This window comes from Pinus tabuliformis, chromosome X (genome assembly GCF_031772625.1).
Source record: "Pinus tabuliformis cultivar Carrire ecotype Pingquan chromosome X, CPIR1, whole genome shotgun sequence".
NCBI classification, from domain to species: Eukaryota; Viridiplantae; Streptophyta; class Pinopsida; order Pinales; family Pinaceae; genus Pinus; species Pinus tabuliformis.
This window is the reverse complement of record NC_142308.1, coordinates 1,134,784,928-1,134,805,002: the sequence shown is the minus strand read 5'-3', so window position 1 is coordinate 1,134,805,002 and position 20,075 is coordinate 1,134,784,928.

The following is a 20,075-nucleotide window of genomic DNA, read 5'->3' as shown; positions in this document are numbered from 1 at the left end:
TTACAAACAAGGCTCTAAGACTAGTAACTCAACCCACTAAGGGCTCCACAGTGTTTTTCCAACCAAGGCTCCAAGACTAAAAATCAACCCAATTTGTTTCAAGGCTCCAGAGAGTTTTTCCAACCAAGGCTCCAGGGACTAGTAAATCAACCCACAGCTAAAGGAATAAGAAAATCAACTAGAAAAAAAAAGTTAAACCTACAACACCATGGCTATCCAGGAGATGGCAAGGCTAGGAAAATCCACTGTCAATCCAGGGAATCCTCCATGACAAAGATAGATCATAATCAAGAAGCCACATGCATATTCCATGCATTCCAAAACTAGTGAGCAAAACATACATGCAACTCGGTACCTGCAAGAAAAACCCATTGTAACTATTGATCCTAATGTCCTCTTACACTTTCATGCTCTTCCTTTTCCTTCTTGCTTCAAAACTCCAAGTACGCCACACTTATCCTATAGTGCTCTAAGAAACTCTAATTGTCCAAGAGTATGAGAGAGAAATAATAGAGAGAAAGCTCCAAACCTGAACTGAAAAAAGGTTACAAACTAATCCTTACAAGCCTTTTTATCAATGAGGCCTCTATTTTCTTCATCTTCCATTATTTTCCTTCATTTTTCTCCTCACATGCAACCTGTGACCTTTCACCTCCCTTTCCTCCTAATTTCCATTATTTTCATTAATAAAATTCCAATAATTTTTTTTTTCTTTCTAAAGCCTTTTCCAATTTCCTTAGCTATTAACTAGCCACAAGTGATCCCCGTCACTATGTTTTTCCCGACATTCAGCTTGGAATACGTGTCCCATGACCAAGATATTATTTTACCTTTATTAATTTTTACGTGGATTTTTTACGAGGGTTTTTACAGAGGTTAGCTCCATAGTTCAATTTGTATTCTAAGTTTTCCTCAAGTAAGTCTTTAAGGAACACTGCTAGGTATGCAACAAGGAAGACTTCAAGCCTGTTCCAAACAATTCCCAATATATTTCTCTCAATGCCATAGGTCCAAACCATTACTACTCTAAAAATATGAGTTCTTCTTTATATAAAGATTACAAATTTTGCAATCCATTCCCAACACAACGCTGAAGTGTAGATATGAAACCCCACAGTGAGGGTTGAATGCCTTGAGACTTTTTCACAAGTCCAAGAATTGTTATTTTAGGCCCATATTTTTGCTCCCAACAAACCACAAGTAAAAGGTTTTCTTCTTGTCACAAGTTTGTAATTTCTACGATAATCCATAGGTATAAATATATTGTTCACAAAAACAATGATATATTTCAAAGTCCTCACCATAGAGAGATCTAAAACATAATTTTTCCAACACAATTATCTTCAATTTTTTTTCCTCCTTTTTCTTCTTTAGCACCTCAAATACGAACATATTTTTCTCTGTACTTGACCTAATTTTCATTACAAAATGATGATCTTGGGTTGATATTTATACATGTTTCATCCTATGTTGAAGAGACATGTAAGTTGAGAGGATATGGCTGACTTGAGCATTGACTTATACAAAATATCTTAAATTTTGTATTTTAATTCTAGCAGATTTCTTTATCACGATATTGAGCAGAGTGACCATGTATTTAGCCTTTTCATGATCCTTCAAAGTCATCTCATCCCTTTGCTTAGATTTTATGCTTATAAAAATAGGAAGGGTGATTTATTGCATCTATTACATCAGTGGACTTATCAATGACATTAAAAATAGTTGTTCCAACACCTTAATATAAATTCTTGTTTGTTGGTGGATCATGAAACTGGACAAGACACTTTTATTTTACATCCTTCCTATCTTCAACTTCATTATTACTCTTTTGGATGACAATGTGAAGGTGTTCATATGATAGTGTGAAGGTGTGCATATCCTCTAACTCCCTAGTCCAAGTATCTTCTTAAGTTAACTGGAAATGTTTCCCCGTATTGGGTTTTGTCATCTAATGTTTAATAGTGATTGCTTCTTTGCCTTACACAGAGCTACAATTACCTCAGGATCACAATTAATTTGATGCCATTAAAGTAGTAATATATGAAAGAGGATAACATGCCATAAAGGCTTTCCAAGATTTCTCCATTATACCTAGGTTTTGCTTCAACAATGTTTAGGGATTCTTCATCATAGACCTAGGGATCCTTCCATATATGTATATCCATCATTCTTCAACAAATCTAGTGCTTGCCATTTTCAACCTTCTATGGCTTGCTACCATCAACCTTCTAGGGTTTTCCAACCTTCTAATACCTTCCACCATTTACATGGAAGTTGCTTCAATAATGCTAGACATCATATTGACATCAATGACAACCTTATCCAATAATATCCCCCTTTGTCATTCATGGAAATACTCTTCCCCTTTCAATATTCTCAGCCCCTTTGACATCAATGGAAAACGGGGCACTTGTCTTACCAATATTTTCCATTAAGTTCTCCCCATATCATTTAATCTTCTTGTATTTATACTAATCCCCCTATCATCATGTTTTTCTCCTCTCATGGTGTTGTTCTTCTTGTCGTAAAGATACTCCCCCTAATATAGTGCTTAACTTGTGAGATAATATTTAAGTAACCATTTTGTTCTCCCCTTAATGGTATGCATGATCTTCCTCTTTCTAATAGGAAGAATCATGGTGGAACATAATTTCTGCCTATGATGCCTAAATTTGATCAACAACTAGAATTCATGCCTTAATCATTCAAGGCACACTCAAGGTGTTATTTTTCTGGTTCAACTTGCTTCCTTCTCCAAACTTTTATGACTCTTTTTCTATGCTTGGTTGATGACTCTTCATATTTTCTAGGAACCAAATTCAAGTTGCAATCTCGAGCTATATGTCCAACATTATGGCATTTAAAGCTTTCAGTTATGTACATGAATGAGGGAGCATAACTTATGTTGGTGAACACCTTGGAGAACTTCCTGTAATTTTCCTTCTGTGAAACTGATAGAAGTCCTTATAAATTTCTTTGTCATATGCCCTACAATCCTTTTCCATGTGCCCAAAATTTGTACAATATTAACAATGACCAAAAAATCTAGTTTGATACCTAGAAGACGAGGATTGTCTTTTTGCACTTTCTTTGATGATCTTCGTGGCTACTTGTATTTTTGATACCATCAACATATCTTGTTGGAGAATAGGTTCTTCCAATGTTATTTTGACTTCTTTCCTTGCTTATAATAGAGCTAGGTGTCTTAGCACTTTAAAGCTTCTCCACATTCTTTTTCTTTAATGCTTTAGGGTTTGCATCACTTTTTCTAGAAGGCTCACCTACATATCCAAAACCAAATTGTCAAGTGGAGATCTTTGATGACTCATGATGTCATCCAAGACTTGAGAACTCTTCAAATTCTTAGATAGCTTGTGACTTCATTTCTTAAGTAACCAATATCTTCTTTAAGTATTTCATCATCTTCTTATTTCTTTATCAGTTGGATCTTGATTACATGTTCTGCTATCTTGGCTTCCTCTAGTTGAACATTTGGAGAGTTTGCTTTCTCTTCTTTTTGAATAATTTTTACTTCAAATTTACTCAAGTCATCAAATTTTTAGTTGAGATGACTTGTCAAGATGCCTCCCCTTCTCTCTACTTTTTCTAATTGAGTTTTTATAGAGATCAATTCTTCATTATGTCTCTTCTCATTCTGATGGGATTCTTCCCTAAGCTTGTTAAGATCCTCATCTCTTGCTTGTACTTGATATTTGAAAAGGATAAGCTTTTCATTTGTTTTTACAAGGTCATGATCAACATTTTGTACTTATTTCTTGAGTTATCCATTTTCTTCTTTCATTATACTTATCTCTTCTAGAGCAGCCACAAGTTTTTCCTTAAGGTATACTTCAACTACTATTTCAGGGTTCTCTTCATCATCATCCTCTTTATGCAATTAGTGCCTTTGTTATGAAACCAGCTCACAAAAAGATAGAAAAGATAGATGAATGCCTTAGGAATCAGCCTCTTCGAGGGGGAAACCTCCTTTACATTACACAAATGAACAATTCTTAGATGATACAAATGACAAGACCTCCTTTCTATATATAGGAGTCTAAGGGGTCATAATATAATCAGAGCCGACATAACAATAATAATGTAAGGGCACAATAATAACAATAGTGGGCTTCTATGGGGCACAATAATAACAATATGGGGGGGCACAATAATAACATGGGTACATGGGTACAAAAATATAATAAGGGGGTTGTACTAATAACAATAAGGGGTTACACTAGTAGTATAGGGGCCTAACATGCCCCTCTCCTTCAAAAATTGTTGTCCTCAATGCTTGAGTAGTTCTTGATGCTTCTGTATAGAATTCTTGTCCTCCCATGAGGAATATTCAGAGGGTAAGTTCTTCCACTTGATGAGATACTTTGAAATTGATAGATTTCCTAGCTGTCAGGTTCTTGCTTCTGTGACTGCTCCAGGTTCCAATATGATTTTTCCTTCCTCTTCAAGTTCTGGAAATATTGTTTGAATTGGGATATTCTGCAACTTTTGAATGAGTGGCCACACTTCTTTGTCCTTCTTCCATTCATCCCTTGCTTTGTTTATCCAATCTGGTTGGATAATAGAAATAGCACAAAACAATGCTTCCACATCCTCATTCTTTCCTGAGAGTGCATCTGCAACAAAAGTTTTTTTCCCTTTTCTGTAGATGATGTCAAAGTCATAACCCAACATATTTGTGACCCATTTTTTCTATTCTTCTAAAGATAATATTTGTTCTAAAAAGTATTTAAGACTATCATGATCCATTTTTACCTTGAAGTGTCTTCCCATTGGGTAAGGTTGCCATTTCTTAAGTGCATGTAGTATTGCCAACATTTCCTTCTCATAAATAGCTTTCTTGAGATGTAGCCGTAAAAATACCCAATCACCTACATCAAAAAAAAAATCACTATGAAGTTGATCTACCTGTTGTTTCATTCAATTCTGCACCAAAGTGGCATTATCCTTTAAAAGCTGGAGAACTTGTTGTTGATGCTCGATGTGATCATTCACTTCTTGAACCTTTTTCTTCTTGATATGTCCTTCTATCTTAAGAGTTTGAGGAGTGATAATTTCTTCCAATGCTTTACAAGATATGGTCGGATTCATTTCTTGATGCTTGATGTGATCTTTCACTTCTTGAACATTTTTCTTCTGGATATGTCCTTCTATATTGATAGTTTGAGGAGTGGTAATTCCAGCCAATGCATTACAAGATATGGTTGGATTCATTTCTGCTTTCTTGATATGATCTTTCACTTCTTGAACCTTTTTCTTCTTGAGATGTCCTTCTATCTTGAGAGTTTGAGGAGTGGTAATTCTTGTCAATGCTTTACAATATATGGTCAGATTCATTTCTTCTTTCTCTGGGGTTTGTTCCTGGTGTATATCCTCTTCTTTTGATGTTTCTTGATCCTTTTCTTCCTCCTCTTCATACTATATGTAAAATAATTTCTTCTCAGCACACTTATGACCTTTAGTGGATTTTCTATCACAATTGTAACAAAGCCCCTTTTCTCTTTTCTCTTCCAATTTGTTGTGGTGTAATCCTTGTAGGTTGTGGAAGGCTAGGAGAATAAACACTTTCATAATTATATTCATGAGTGGTGGGATTCCTTGTTTCCATAATTTCGCTTTCAATTTTTCTTGCCAAATCGAATACCTCCTCCAATGAATCAGGTTCCCAAAAATGAACCTCATGTTGAACGTTATCCTTTAAAGTCCCTATGAAGACATCAATCATTTGCTTCTCTGGAATATAATTTACCCTTTTATTCAATTTTTGAAAGTCCTCAATGTTCTCTTCCATTGAACCCTTTTGTTTGAGTTTTATCAATTGGCTAAAGAAGGAGTTTCTCTTTGTATCCTCATAATGTGTTATCATTTCCTCTGTGAAAATTGACCACGTAACAAGTGGTTTACGAGAACAAATCCATTTGTACCATAAAAATTGATCTGGTTCTAAATATGAAGATGCAATACGTACCTTTTGTAATAGTTGCACCTCATGTAGATCGAAATATTTCTCCATCTGTAGTATCCAATTTACAGGATCCTTGCCATCAAACTTCCTCATCTCGCTTTTTCTTGATTTTAGAAGCTCGATCTTGAAACGACTATAACTCTGTACTTTCGGATCTTTAAGTTCTGAAATTGTGACCTGCTATAGCCCTCTGCGTCCTCTTTCCAATGCCACCAATCTGATCGACTTTAGATTCTCCAAGAAAGAGTTATGCACAATCTCCCAACATGACCTGATTATATACCATTTCAGAAGAGCGAACTTGTATGAAGTGCCACGTGTCACTGTTTTTACCTTAGGATCTGAAAATTATGCACAGGAAACTACAGTCCGTCCTATTTCTGTAACTTCTTATGAAATTGCAATCTGATGCCCAAAGAGAGAGTTATGATGATTTTCCCATTGTGACCTGTTTGGAATGTAATTCATGGGTCTGCAAAAACCCTAATTTCCACAGAGTATATCTCCGCAAATATACAGGATCTGAAATTTGGAGTCGAGGTTTATATCGATCTCTTCTCAAATGGGTTTTTGTTTTAGCTTCTAAAACTTCATAGCAAAAGAGTTATAGCACAAATCCCACGATGACCTGTTTTAGCTTAAATTCTGGAGCTTGCAAAATTCCTAACTTCCTCAGATCATATCTCCGAAAATGTAGGGAGACAAGCTCTGAAATTCGAACCCAAGGTTCAGCACGATTTCTTCTTAAATGGTTTTTTTTTTTCACTTCTGAAACGTCGCAGAAAATAAGTTATAGCTTAAATTTCACGATGACCTATTTGGAGCAGCGAAACTGTAGAATCCAAAGCTTTGATACCAAATGTTATGAAACCAACTCACAAAAAGATAGAAAAGAGAGATAAACGCCTTAGAATTTAGCCTCTTCGAGGGGGAACCTCCTTTACATTACACAAATGAACAATTCTTGGATGATACAAATGACAAGACCTCCTTTCTATATATAGGAGTCTAAGGGGTCATAATATAATCAGAGCCGACATAACAATAATAATGTAAGGGCACAATAATAACAATAGTGGGCTTCTATGGGGAACAATAATAACAATATGGGGACTACATGGGTACAACAATATAATAAGGGGGTTGTACTAATAACAATAAGGGGTTACACTAGTAGTATAGGGGCCTAGCAGCCTTCATTCTTGTTTTTAGTTGTCTTCTCTAGTTCTAGATTACCTTTGTGCTCTTCACCACCATCTTCTAAATCTGAGGTCATGAGAAAAAGTCCTTTTGGGTGAAGATCTTGAAGATTCTTCCAAAGTTATTTTGTTGATGAACATTTATCCATTTTGAATTTTATAGGATTTGGTAGGCCACTCAAGATTACTTCCAATGCTTTTCTATTAGATTCTTCTGACTCATCTATAGTAGTGTTTTCATAAATAATTGATTCCATACTTCACTACTAAAGGCCATAAAAAATAACTCCATTCTTGTACTCCATAGTTCAAAAAAAAATCCATTGAACATGGGGGATTTTCCAACTTGATTTACATCTATTTTCATAACTTGGGAGGAAATATTTTCTGAAGGTTTGGAACCTTTCTTCTTGATATTTCCATTTGTGTTTGTAAGATCTACCTTCCAACTATTAGGTTGTTCTTAAAGGTACTAGACCTGATACCAAGTGCTAGAAATACTAAGAGGGGAGGTGAATTAGTATTTCTTTTACAATTATTATTTTATGCCAATGAAGATCACATAGCAAAATCATAACACAAGATGTACACCAAATGATAATTTTATTAGTAGGAATAATGAGGACTTCAATCCTCCTTTACAACAAATCAAGCATAATAACACTTCAGGGATCCAACCCTAGATGAAGAATCCAATATTCACTTTTAAACTAGACTCCAACCTATACTATAACTCCAAGCTCCAACTTGTTCTATTTTAGGACTCCAATCCTCTCAATAGTTCAAGCTCCAACCTAGTTTTCCACAATACTCCAACCTTGTGAGAGGAATCCAACCCTCTCAATTTGCTTAAATTTTCAAGGTAATTTCACTACTTCCTCAACACTTCTAAACCAATCTTCAACAAGTCTTGAGTGTCATATCCACAAGGTCTTCAAATCAGTGTCTTCAATAATGTCGTCAATCAAGGCAACAAGTGTCTTAAAAGGTCCTTTAACGAATGTCTTTAATTGGCTTCAACAATGCTTCATGGGGTATTTCTCAAATCTCCAATGGATGCTACAAGGGGTCTTCTCCAGTTATGCTCTATGGGTAAAGGTCAACATCAACAACTAGTAGGAGGTTCCAAGACTCTTCATGTCACCCAAGTAGTATTCTACAAGGTTACTCCATGAGGGCTTCAACAATGCTCATTCTATATAGATGATTCCTTCAAGACTGCCTTTGATGATGCTTCAACACAATTGTTATAATGATACTTTAACAAGTAATTCAACAATATTTCAAGTCTTTCAAGGACCCTCCTCCTCAAAGATATCAAGTATTTAATAGGATTTAACAAGATCTTCAACAATATATTCCAAGGATGTTTCTAAATGTCTTCATTGATGTTTTGGCAATGCTCCAAAGTTTCCCTTAATGGGGCTAGCTCGAAAGTTCAAATTTTAGTCTAATATTTCCTCAAGTAACTATTTAAGGAATATTGTTAGGTTTGTACAACAAGAAACACACCAAAGTTATACAATAAGGAAGACATCAAGTTTGTTCCAAACAATGCCCAATATACTACTCTCAATTCCACAGGTCCAGATTATTGCTGCTCTAAAAATATGAGTTCTACTTTGTCTAAAGGTTACAATGTCTCTAATACGAGCCCAACATAAGGCCGAAGTGTAGATATGAAACTCCATAGTGAGTGTCGAATAATTCAGGACTTTGTCATAGACCAAGCTTTGAAGACTTGTTATTACAGGCTCAGATTTTTGCTACCAACATGCCACAGGTCAAAGGTTTTCTTCTTGTCACAAATCTGTAGTTTTTACAATAGTCCATAAGGCCAAAAATCTTGTTCACAAAAAAAATGATATATTAGAAAGCCCTAACCATAAAGAGATCCAAAACAAAATTTGTCCAATCGAATTATCTTCAATTTTTCATCCTCATTTTTCTTCTTCAAAACCTCAAATTTGAACTTCTTTTTCTCTCTACTTGACCAACTTTTTCATTTCCAAAATGATGAGATTTGGTTTATGTTTATACCTATTTTTTCTTATGTTGAAAAGACATGTTGGTTGAGAGGATAACGCTGACTTGAGGGCCAACCTGTACAAAATTTATTTAATTTCATAGTTTAATTCTAGTAGATATATTTATCACAATATTGAGGAGAGTGACCATTTCTTTAGTCTTTCCATGATCCTTCAAAGTCATTATGTCACTTCACAAATATTTCATGCTCATAATAGGAAGGGTGATTTATTTCATCTATTATATTAGTTGACTTATCCATGACAATAACAACAAATTTTCCAAGACCTTAATAGAAATGCTTCTTTGCTGGTGGATCATGAAACTAGATTGGACACTTGTATTTTACGTTGTTTTTGTCTTCAACTTCATTATTACTATTTTGGATGACAATGTGAAGGTGTGCATATCCTCCAACTCCTTGGTCCAAGTATCTTCCTAAGTGAATTGGAAATATTTCTCCATATTGGGGTCTACCATCCAATGCTTAAGAGGGATTTCTTATTTGCCTTAGATAGGGCTACAATTACCTCAAGATCACAATTAATTTGGTGCCATTAAAGAAGTAATAGATGAAATAAGAGCACATACTATAAAGGCTTTCCAAGCTTTCTCCATTGTACCTAGGCTTTTCTTCAACAATGTTTAGGGCTTCTTCATCATATGTCTAAGGTTCCTTCCATATATGTTCATCCATCATTCTTCAACAAGTATATAGATTGCCAACTTTCTAAGGTTTTCCATCATCAACCTTTTAGGGCTTGCCATCATTTGCGTGGAGGTTGCTTCAACAATCCTAGACATCATATTGACATCAATGACAACCTTATCTAACACAAACTTCCTTCATTGGGGGTATGGGCATACATAGAGAGAGAAAAAGAAGAATGGTGTTACAAGGTTAATTTGCATTATATGGCTTGAGTTTTTGTTTGGTATGGTATAAAATCCAAGGGAGTTGGGATGGCTTAAAGCAAATTCTCCTCAATGCATACTTTCCTCTTAGACCAACCTTCATTTTGTTAGCTATGTACATTGTGTTGGACCGTTAATATGTCATTATTATTATCACTTTTTAACACCTACTTCATCCATTTCTACTCTACTTTATCATGTCATTTATCATGATTTATCATATAATCCCATTTTATAATTATTTATGCTCTTATGGATAAATACTATTTCTTCTCCTTTATTTTTAATAAATTGATTATTATGCATGTTTTTACCAATGATGGTTTATTAGTAAATTAGTTGTAACATCACTCACCATTTTAGCCTCCAATATATTTTCCAGATTGAAGATTTGATCTCTAGCTCATCATTAAATGTGCCAACTCAGAAATTTGCTGGAATAAGAAGTGATAGTTTTGTATTGAACGGTTCGGGAAAATGGAGGAGAATCTGGAAAATCTGAAACATGAGTTTTGTTCAGAACGAACCAAATTAGTTTTTTAATTAGTAGTTTTCCCAAATTCGGTCCATACTAAGAGAAACGGAAGGTTCTCTGAAGACGTTTTTCTTAGATTCACTGTTGTGGCCATTTTCCAAATTATCCGAGTTACAATGCCAAATTCGACCTGTTCCTGTTGAATGATTGATGGAAAGATATTTCAGATATGATCTTGCTTATCAAATTGTTGAGAACAATCCAATTTTGTAATGGGAATCACATTGTAATCATCACGGTTGTAACTTCTCTTTTCTCTCTGTGTATTTAAATCAGAACAAAGATCAGAGAGGAGGAGATTATGGGATAGATTATGAGAGATTAAGATAGGTATTATTAGAGATAGGATAGGATAGGATAGGAGGAAAGAGGGACTGTTGTATTACCATTGTAATTCTCAATTACAGACTTTTGTTGTAGAGCGCAAATACGTTGCAATGATTTCGCGGTTTGATGATTAATAAATAAAATAGTTGTTGTTCCTCTCCATTCTCTGAAGTAACTAAGCGGCATACACTGGCAGCTAGGGCTCGGCTTCCTATGGAACTCACTGCTTCATCTGTATTATATGATTTCAATTATCGCAAGTGTGCTAGTGTGATCATATTACTGCCTTCTGTTATTTTATCGCTTTGTTGTTCATTGGTTCTTTGTGTGATAGAATAACTCTATTTTATATTTAATTTACAGAATTGTTTCTTGATTAGTCTCCTTTCATTTCAGATTGAGTTACATTGATACATCTCTTGCTCAGTGTAATCAACTGTAATGAGCTATAAATATTGCTATTAAGAACTCTCAGATTGATGCCATCGTTATTTTACATTCGAATGAACATGATTTAATTTCTATCAGTTTCTAAGGGAAGAGTTATTATTACTGCACTCTTAACTGATAGCGCTATTATATAGATTGCATTGATTTTCATTAGATTATTGCAGGATTTGAGTTCCTTAAAGGATTGGACTTTCTTTTAAGTGCAATTAGAATTTATTTGTTGCATTCATTTATTCTTTTATTTGAAAGCATTGTACTGCAATTTAGAAACATTACTCTTGAGTAAATAGCCGCCACAAACTGTGTACACTCTTGAAATAAGAGGACTTTCCCGGGTTGATAATTAATGTGAGGTAATTAGGAGTTTTAAAAGACACCTTTTTGCACCCAACATTTTGGTGTTGTTGCCGGGGAGAGTGTAGCCATTTCTAAAGAGTAGTGTGCATCTGATGGGTGCTTGTTAAGAGAGAATTAGGTATTAAAACAGAAGGTAAGAACCTACGTATGGAGCATGTAAAAGCCCTTCTCTCCCGACTACTTTCCAGCAGAATTGTTAAAGAACTTAGGGTAGAAATAAATGTTTGAATTTCTGTGTGAATGACTAAAAAAAAAATAGAAATTTTGTAAAACAAATCTCATGATTTCACTCAAGTGGTGATGTAAGCACCACCCATTTCACTAACTGATTGACAGAAACATTTGAAGAAGGAGCCTCTAAGAAACACATGAAGAAAATCTTCTATTATGGTAAGAAATGGCTCACATTTCTACTTTTGAATTCCCTATCAAAGATCTAGGAGGAGTGACACAAATGCACATAATTCCCCCATCTTCTCCACCAAATTTCCATGGTTTGACAAATGAAGATCCAGATACATTCTTATTTGAGTTCGAAATACTTTGTAGAGGATATGATTATTGTACTAATGATCAAAGGTTGAAAGTGTTTCCTCTTACTCTAAAAGGAGCATCTCTCTGATGGTTCATGAGCCTAGGTGGGAACTGCATCCAAACATGGGAGGACATGAAGAACATATTCTTGAAGAAGTACCAAGACTATTGCAAATCCAATGAAGATATTTTCGATATCATACAAGGGGAATATGAAAGCTTGGAGGACTATGTAGAGAAATTTCAATTTAACCTTCAAAAATCAAAGCATAATTATTTGGAAAAAGAGATCTTAAAAACACTCCTACTCAAAGGAATCAAAGATGAATTTTTAGAACTCTTAAATCTGATAGGAAAAGGTGATCTTTTTTAGTTATCATATGATGATGTTTGTGAATTGTGCATAAGGTACTCAAGAGGAATCTCCAAGGCTGGTAAGAATTCTAGAGATGTTTGTTCTTTCTTTTCCAAATCTGCTACAAGAATAGGAGACATAGGAGCTGAAATCAATGTTTTATTTGAAAATTTTAAAGTTGATTTTATTAGCTCTCTAAGTTCAAAATTGGATGTTTTGCAGGTTCAGAAAAATCAAGAATTTTATGAAGTGTTTTTCCCTCATTACCAAAAGGAGAATCCCATAAATATTTGTTCTTTCTTATCTAGGATGGAAGTATCATTTCAAAGAGATGAGGAAGCTGCAACAAGCCATGTCAATCTCAATATAACCACCACCAATCTTGTCTACAAATTTGGCATGGTTCATATTATGATTGCACGACTACTCTCCCTCATCTTGTAGCACAAACACATTCTCTATATTCTTCACCAACTCTTCCACAACATTCTGCTTGCCTATCAAAATCATCCACTCAACCCAATCAACTACATCATCAAAATGCTCCATTCTGTACACAATTTTTTGCTCAACTCATTCCACACCCTCACCATAATAAACCAGTACAACATGCTTACAGTGTTGAACTGCAAAATTTACTCACCCTTCCCACCCATTCTATCTCACATGCACCAATGGAGAAAACTTATATTGAGATTCAAAATGTTTCAAATTCAAAAATTGTAGAAGTTATGGAAGAAAATGAGGTTTCTTTTAGTCTGCATCAACAAGCCGTTTTAAAAGCTCAAGAACTTTATGAAATGATGGCTATGAGAAATCAAGAAAGTAAAGGATATATTGAATATTGGTTTCACTCCATCATTTGTCTGTAGCATCACTCCATACTTCAACAATTTTTGACACCATCTTTTCAAGGGAAGTTGGCTTCTCATACCCTAATATTTATTAACATGCATTTTTCAAATTAGGGTATGTGCATACTTGAAGCCTTATTTCGAAAATGGTTCCACTGGAAGTACTCTTATGTGTAATCATATTCATTTTTCAAATCAAAGTAGGTTAGTGTAAAAAAATAAAATAAATAAGGACATAAATAAATACATTTTGTTTTTACGTAAAAATAGTTATTTTTGTTGCAACACACTGTGGAAATCAACATCGGTGATAAATGTTTTAATTCATTTGTGTATGTAGATGAATTATGATGGAAACAACAGTTCTACAAACACTCATATTCATTTTTATCACCGATTTGAAAAAAATGCTTGAATATCATTTTTTTGGCTTGTGGGCATGATGAAATTTCTAAAAACACAACCGGGACAGTCATGTTTTGAGTGACCAAATGGAATATTTTTAAAACATGTTTCTATATTAAGTAGCGCTTTATGTCTACTTTCCAACCCAATTTGAATTACTCAATTTGGATTTGAAACGAAAAAGTTATAACCAAAACATTGACAGGGTGTCTAGTAGGCAGCTTAGGAACAGAGCTGGGATAGTCAGTTTTTGTAGGCCTAAATGACTATATTTTTAAAACCTATTTCTATCCTAGGTAGCCCTTGATGTCTACTTTCCAACTCAATTTGAATCACTCAATTTTGATTTGAAACGAAAAATTTAGAATCAAAACATTGACAAGGTGTCTAGTAGGCAACTCAGGAACAGAGTTGGGACAGTCTGTTTTTGAAGGCCTAACTGACTATATTTTGAAAATATGTTTCTATGTATATTCCTATATGAATCTATTTTACAAGGAAATTTGAATCACTCATTTTTTATATCGTATGAGGAAGTTATGACAAAAATACTGACTGTCTATCATAAATCAGCACTCTTAAAACTCTATTTTTTTTGTTGTTCCTTAGAATATTTGACCTATCAATTATTCTTTTCTTCAAAACCTGTTTCTATTGGAGATAAATAAATGAATCTACTTTCATTTCCAATTTTAATCATTTGAATCCGACATCAAACGAAAAATCTATGCTTAAAATATCCATTGTTGTTCTAAGTGGGGTAATCGAAAATGACTCTGTTATGTAGGCTATTCTAAATAACATTGACATATCATATCATTGGATTTTTAAAACCTATTTCTATTGGAGATACACCTTTGAATTAGCTCTCATCTAGCTTTGGAATCACTCAATTTGGACGAAAAACAAAGAAGTTGTGATTAAAACACTGCAGGTTAGCATGATTGGCCACTGCTCTCCCACAACTGACAAATAAATTTTACTTTGTTATTTTCTCCATGGATTTGTTATACAGAGTAACTAATTGTTGTTTTTTTGCATAATTCTTGGATTAGGGGAGCTCGATCACCTCTCTTTCTCCATGATTTAATGCTATATTGCAGGTAGACACTTGTTTTTTGCAGGTCCTAGAAGAAGGAAGAAGGTCAATTTATGGACGAGCGATTCTTGAAAGAAATTTTAATAAAACAAAATAATTTCATCCAATTCATTACCCAATGGATTCATAATAGAATAAATTAAGAATTGATTTCCATTTGAAGATTCATGTCATGTCACTGCTGCCAAAACATTTTTCAGAAAGATCATTTTTTTTCCTTGCCTTAAGAAATAACATCATAGCTGCTGTAACTTAATTTATTCACATACTGTTTGCAAATAAAGTGTTTGTGTTTTTGGTGTTCCATTTAAGGAACAGCTGTTGTTCCTCTTAAGGAACAGCTACTGTTCCTCTTAAGGAACAACAGTCGTTCCTCTTAAGGAACAGCACTTGCGCGTGTTTTTATTTTTGTTGTTCCTCTTAAGGAACAGCTGTTGTTCCTCTTAAGGAACAGCTGTTGTTCCTCTTAAGGAACAGCTGTTGTTCCTCTTAAGGAACAATAGTCGTTCCTCTTAAGGAATAGCAGCTTTGCGTGTTTATATTTTTGTTGTTCCTCCTAAGGAACAGTTGTTGTTCCTCTTAAGAACAGCAGTCGTCCCTCTTAAGGAACAACAGTTTTGTGTATGTTGTATTTTTGTTGTTCCTCTTATGGAACAGTTGTTGTTCCTCTTAAGGAACAACAATTTTGTGTGTTTATATTTTTGTTGTTCCTCTTAAGGAATAGTTGTTGTCCCTCTTAAGGAACAGCAGCCGTGCCTCTTACGGAACAGCAGTTTTGCGTATGTTGTATTTTTGTTGTTCCTCTTAAGGAACAGTTGTTGTTCCTCTTAAGGAACAGCAGCTGTTCCATTTAAGAAACAATAGTTTCACATGTTTTTGTTTTTCCTGTTCCATTTAAGGAACAATTGTTGTTCCTAAGGAACAACTGTTGTTCCTCTTAAGGAACAGCAGTCGTTCCTTTTAAGGAGCAGCAATTTTTGGGCAAACTGGTCAAAAGCCTAGTGCCATTTTTCCACCTACTTTTGGAGGCCTTCACCTTAGCCAAATTGAGTGTGCAATAGCTCGTTGGAAATCTTGTCAAGTCTACTTTCCATAACATCTTGAATTTTTCAGTTTGGAGTTCATTTGCCATGTCCAAAGTCCAATCTCCCAAGACTGGTCAAAATGTGCATAATAAGGCTGCCGAAATGCATAGTGATATTGCAGTCAACTTTTGAAGGCCTTCCTCAACTCCAAATTGAGCTCATGATAGTTCATTGGAAAGCTATTTGTGTCTATGTATCAGTTAACTCATCAAGAAAGTAATTTGGTCATTTTATATAGGAGAAAAAATTATTTTACTGAAGTCACTCCAGAGGTGCACTAACCCTCCTGAGGCAAATGATGTTTTCGACATTTCTCCCAAACCATGAAACCTGTGTAAAAAATAAAAGAGGTTTTGTTTCTTAAGCTAATGATGGAAAAAAACCTCTCTCACTTTTCTCAAATTCATCTTTTCTTGCCTATAAACATGATTTGAAGAAAAATCATCCCTTATGTGTGATGAATGGCTTGTTCCTTGGAATGACTTCTCGACAAATGATGGAGACCTGATGTTTGATGATATGAAATGGCCTCATACCTTCTGATATCCATCATACCTCCTCTACTCAGATATCTCTGAACAACACTTTTGCATGTATTTTCCTTTGTTGTTCCCTACAAGGAACAACATTTTTTGAATATTTTTATTGTTCCTTCAAAGGAACAACACTTTGGGAGTATTTTCAAGAACAACCCTTCCTTCCTCTTGTGGGATTATTCCTAGTTCATCTCAAGCACATTTTATTGATTCCCCATCATGGCATGAAGTACACTACTTTTATGAGGACAAGAATTATGGATTCTATTGAATCGAGTTAATGTCATTCACGTTATGATCTTTAACAAGACAGCTCCTTGATGATAGATTATTTTCAAAAGGGACGCAATTATTTATATACTACTTTACTGCATTGTTTTTTGCTATACATGATACTGATTGATCATTTTGATACCATGCTGGTTCCACCCTTCCCAGTTATAATCTTCTCTGTCTGTAATAAATGAGATTATGGGTATATTTTTTTCTATTGACATGTTGAACTTCTTCCACCATCCCTGCTCTTAAGGATTACTGAGCCTCCCTCTTTTTATCATAAAAATGTGTAATAACAACAAAATTTTGTTCACAGATGAAGGATAGGGGGTCTCATTACGAGCCAACCTACCATGTTCATAAGGTTGTAACAAAGTGACATTCCCATTATGGCCACCACACCAGGGTTATGATCCATTGGATAGCTAAATTATCCTTGGAACAGGAGGTCTCATCACAAGCTGGCCTGATCACTTTTGCTACATCCCAGTGAATGGCAGTGTCATTATCTGGTTACCATGCCAGCACACTGATCTCTTCTGTAGAACAGCACTGGAACTCTCCATTTCTAAATTGAGGATCCTGGCTCATATGGGTTAAAAAGCAACCCTGCCGAGGCTATGGACGCCTGCTGGCAGCAGATGGTATGTTTATGGTATTGAAGTTATATCTTGTCGTCAATTATTACTATAATACCCTTTTCTTATTTTCTCTTTTTATCAAAGTTATTTCCTTAATTTTACCCTATTTTTAACCTTTACGCATGAGAAATTGTTTTCCGATCAATCGCATCATTTTCAGCTAGAATACCATCAACAAAGCATCTTTTTGGCATATTTCTGTCTTTTTTTCTTTTTCGCATAACTTATCATCAATCCAAAGCGTCCTATCTCTTATTCATAACTATGTTTACACACTCTACTCTCATTATAACCATACCTCTTGCCGTCCTATTATTGATATGTGTACTCTGCTTCATTTACTGTTGTATTGTTCATTCCATTGCCTTGCTGTCAGCATAACACATTTCATATGCTTTATGGTCATGGAATCCCTTTTCCAATTGGAGGGGGCAATGTATGCATTATGGGATAGCATGTGATATAATTACTGCACTCTGCCATAACTTGTTGATTTGAAAAAATATTAGTATTGCATGTATCCAAAAAAAAATTTGATTGAAATTTTTGCATGCATCTTATCTATTGTTATTCAAAACTAACACTGTGGATTCAAGAACATTGTATGCAAAATAGTGATTTGTTTACAGGAAACAACAACTATGGGGGGGAAACTCTATTTGCAGCATGACCACACTATTGAAACTAACAGAAGAGGCTTGAGCAACTCGCAAACACAAACAATTGTTCAAACATGATGTGCTTGCCTGGATTCCACCTTTTGCATCACTTACAGCATCAAATCTGCCTACATCAAATTCAACAAATGCCAGTCCATACATGTCATTCTACATTTTTTGGAGGTAAAACTTGAGGTAAAATAACATAATTTTTTGATTTATTACGAATTTAGGAGAATTTCATGAAAATCCATTGAGCATTATTTATCATCATTCATTCCACATCTTTACCATTTTTCAGCGACATATCATCTTTCAGTTTGGGGGAGTGTTGCTTTCATTCATTTCTTTCTTATGACCCTGTCATTAATATTATTTATTATCAATTGATCTTCTTATTTATTCTCAACACCTCCCTTATTCCATGTTGTTTTACACCGAGCAGAGAATTCAACAGATGGTAGTGACCACCTCAATTTGTTTTCTAGCATTGCATGAGGGCATGCTAGTTCTTCAGTTTGGGGAGGAATTGCTACGCATGATGGATGTTTTCTACTTTCTTTCTCATTTAAGGCATACAATTTCATTTTTATACAGTGCAGAAATTGATTTCCACATATTTTTAAAACTATGAACTCAATTCTTGTGATTTTTGGAAAACAAGTAGGTATCATTAAAATACACAAACCCATAAAATTTCAAGTTAAATTAGTTTGACAAATTTCAAAAATCGTGCACTATCACCTACAGCCATTTTGTTTATATCTCATGATCCCTGCATCAAAACGATCTGATTTTTGGATCATAGAAACATTCATATATTATAAATCTACTTGCAAAATTTCAGTAAAATCTAGTTTGTAGTTTTTAAGAAAATTGTTAATGAAGTTTGTTGTTACTTCTATCATATTTTGTTGCAACTTCATATACACATAAGTTGAACATCAATGTAAAAATTGTTATGCCTTCATCAAGATTGCTAAAATTGAATATTCATTATTTGAGGAAGAATTCATTTGTTTCATCCATTTCATGAGTTGGGATGACCAATTTTTGTATTGCTTGGTTAACAGAGAGTCTTTGGGTTGCATGAGGACATGCAATCTATTCAGTTTGGGGGTATGTTGGGCCATTAATATGTCATTACTATTATCACTTCTTAACACCTATTTCATCCATTTCTATTATTCTTTATCATGTCATTTATCATGATTTATCATATAATCCCATTTTATAATTAATTATGCTCTTATGGATAAATACTATTTCTTCTCCTTTATTTTTAATAAATTGATTATTATGCATGTTTTTACCAATGATGGTTTATTAATAAATTGGTTGTAACATCACTCACCATTTTAGCCTTCAAGATATTTTCCAGATTGAAGATTTGATCTCCAACTCATCATTAAATGTACCAACTCATAAATTCGCTGGGATAAGAAGTGACAGTTTTGTATTAAATGGTTCGGGAAAATGGAGAAGAATCTGGAAAATCTGAAATATGGGTTTTGTTCAAAACGGACCAAATTAGTTTTGTAACATGCAGTTTTCCCAAATTCGGTCCATACTAAGAGAAACTGAAGGTTCTCTGAAGATGTTTTTCTCAGATTCGTTGTTGTGGCTGTTTTCCAAATTATCTCAGTTGCAATGCCAAATTCGACCTGCTCCTGTTGAATGATTGATGGAAATATATTTCAGATATGATCTTGCTTATCAATTTGTTGAGAACAATCCAATTTTGTAATGGGAATCATATTGTAATCATCACGGTTATAACTTATCTTTTCTCTCTGTGTATTTAAATCAAAACAGAGATCAGAGAGGAGGAGATTAT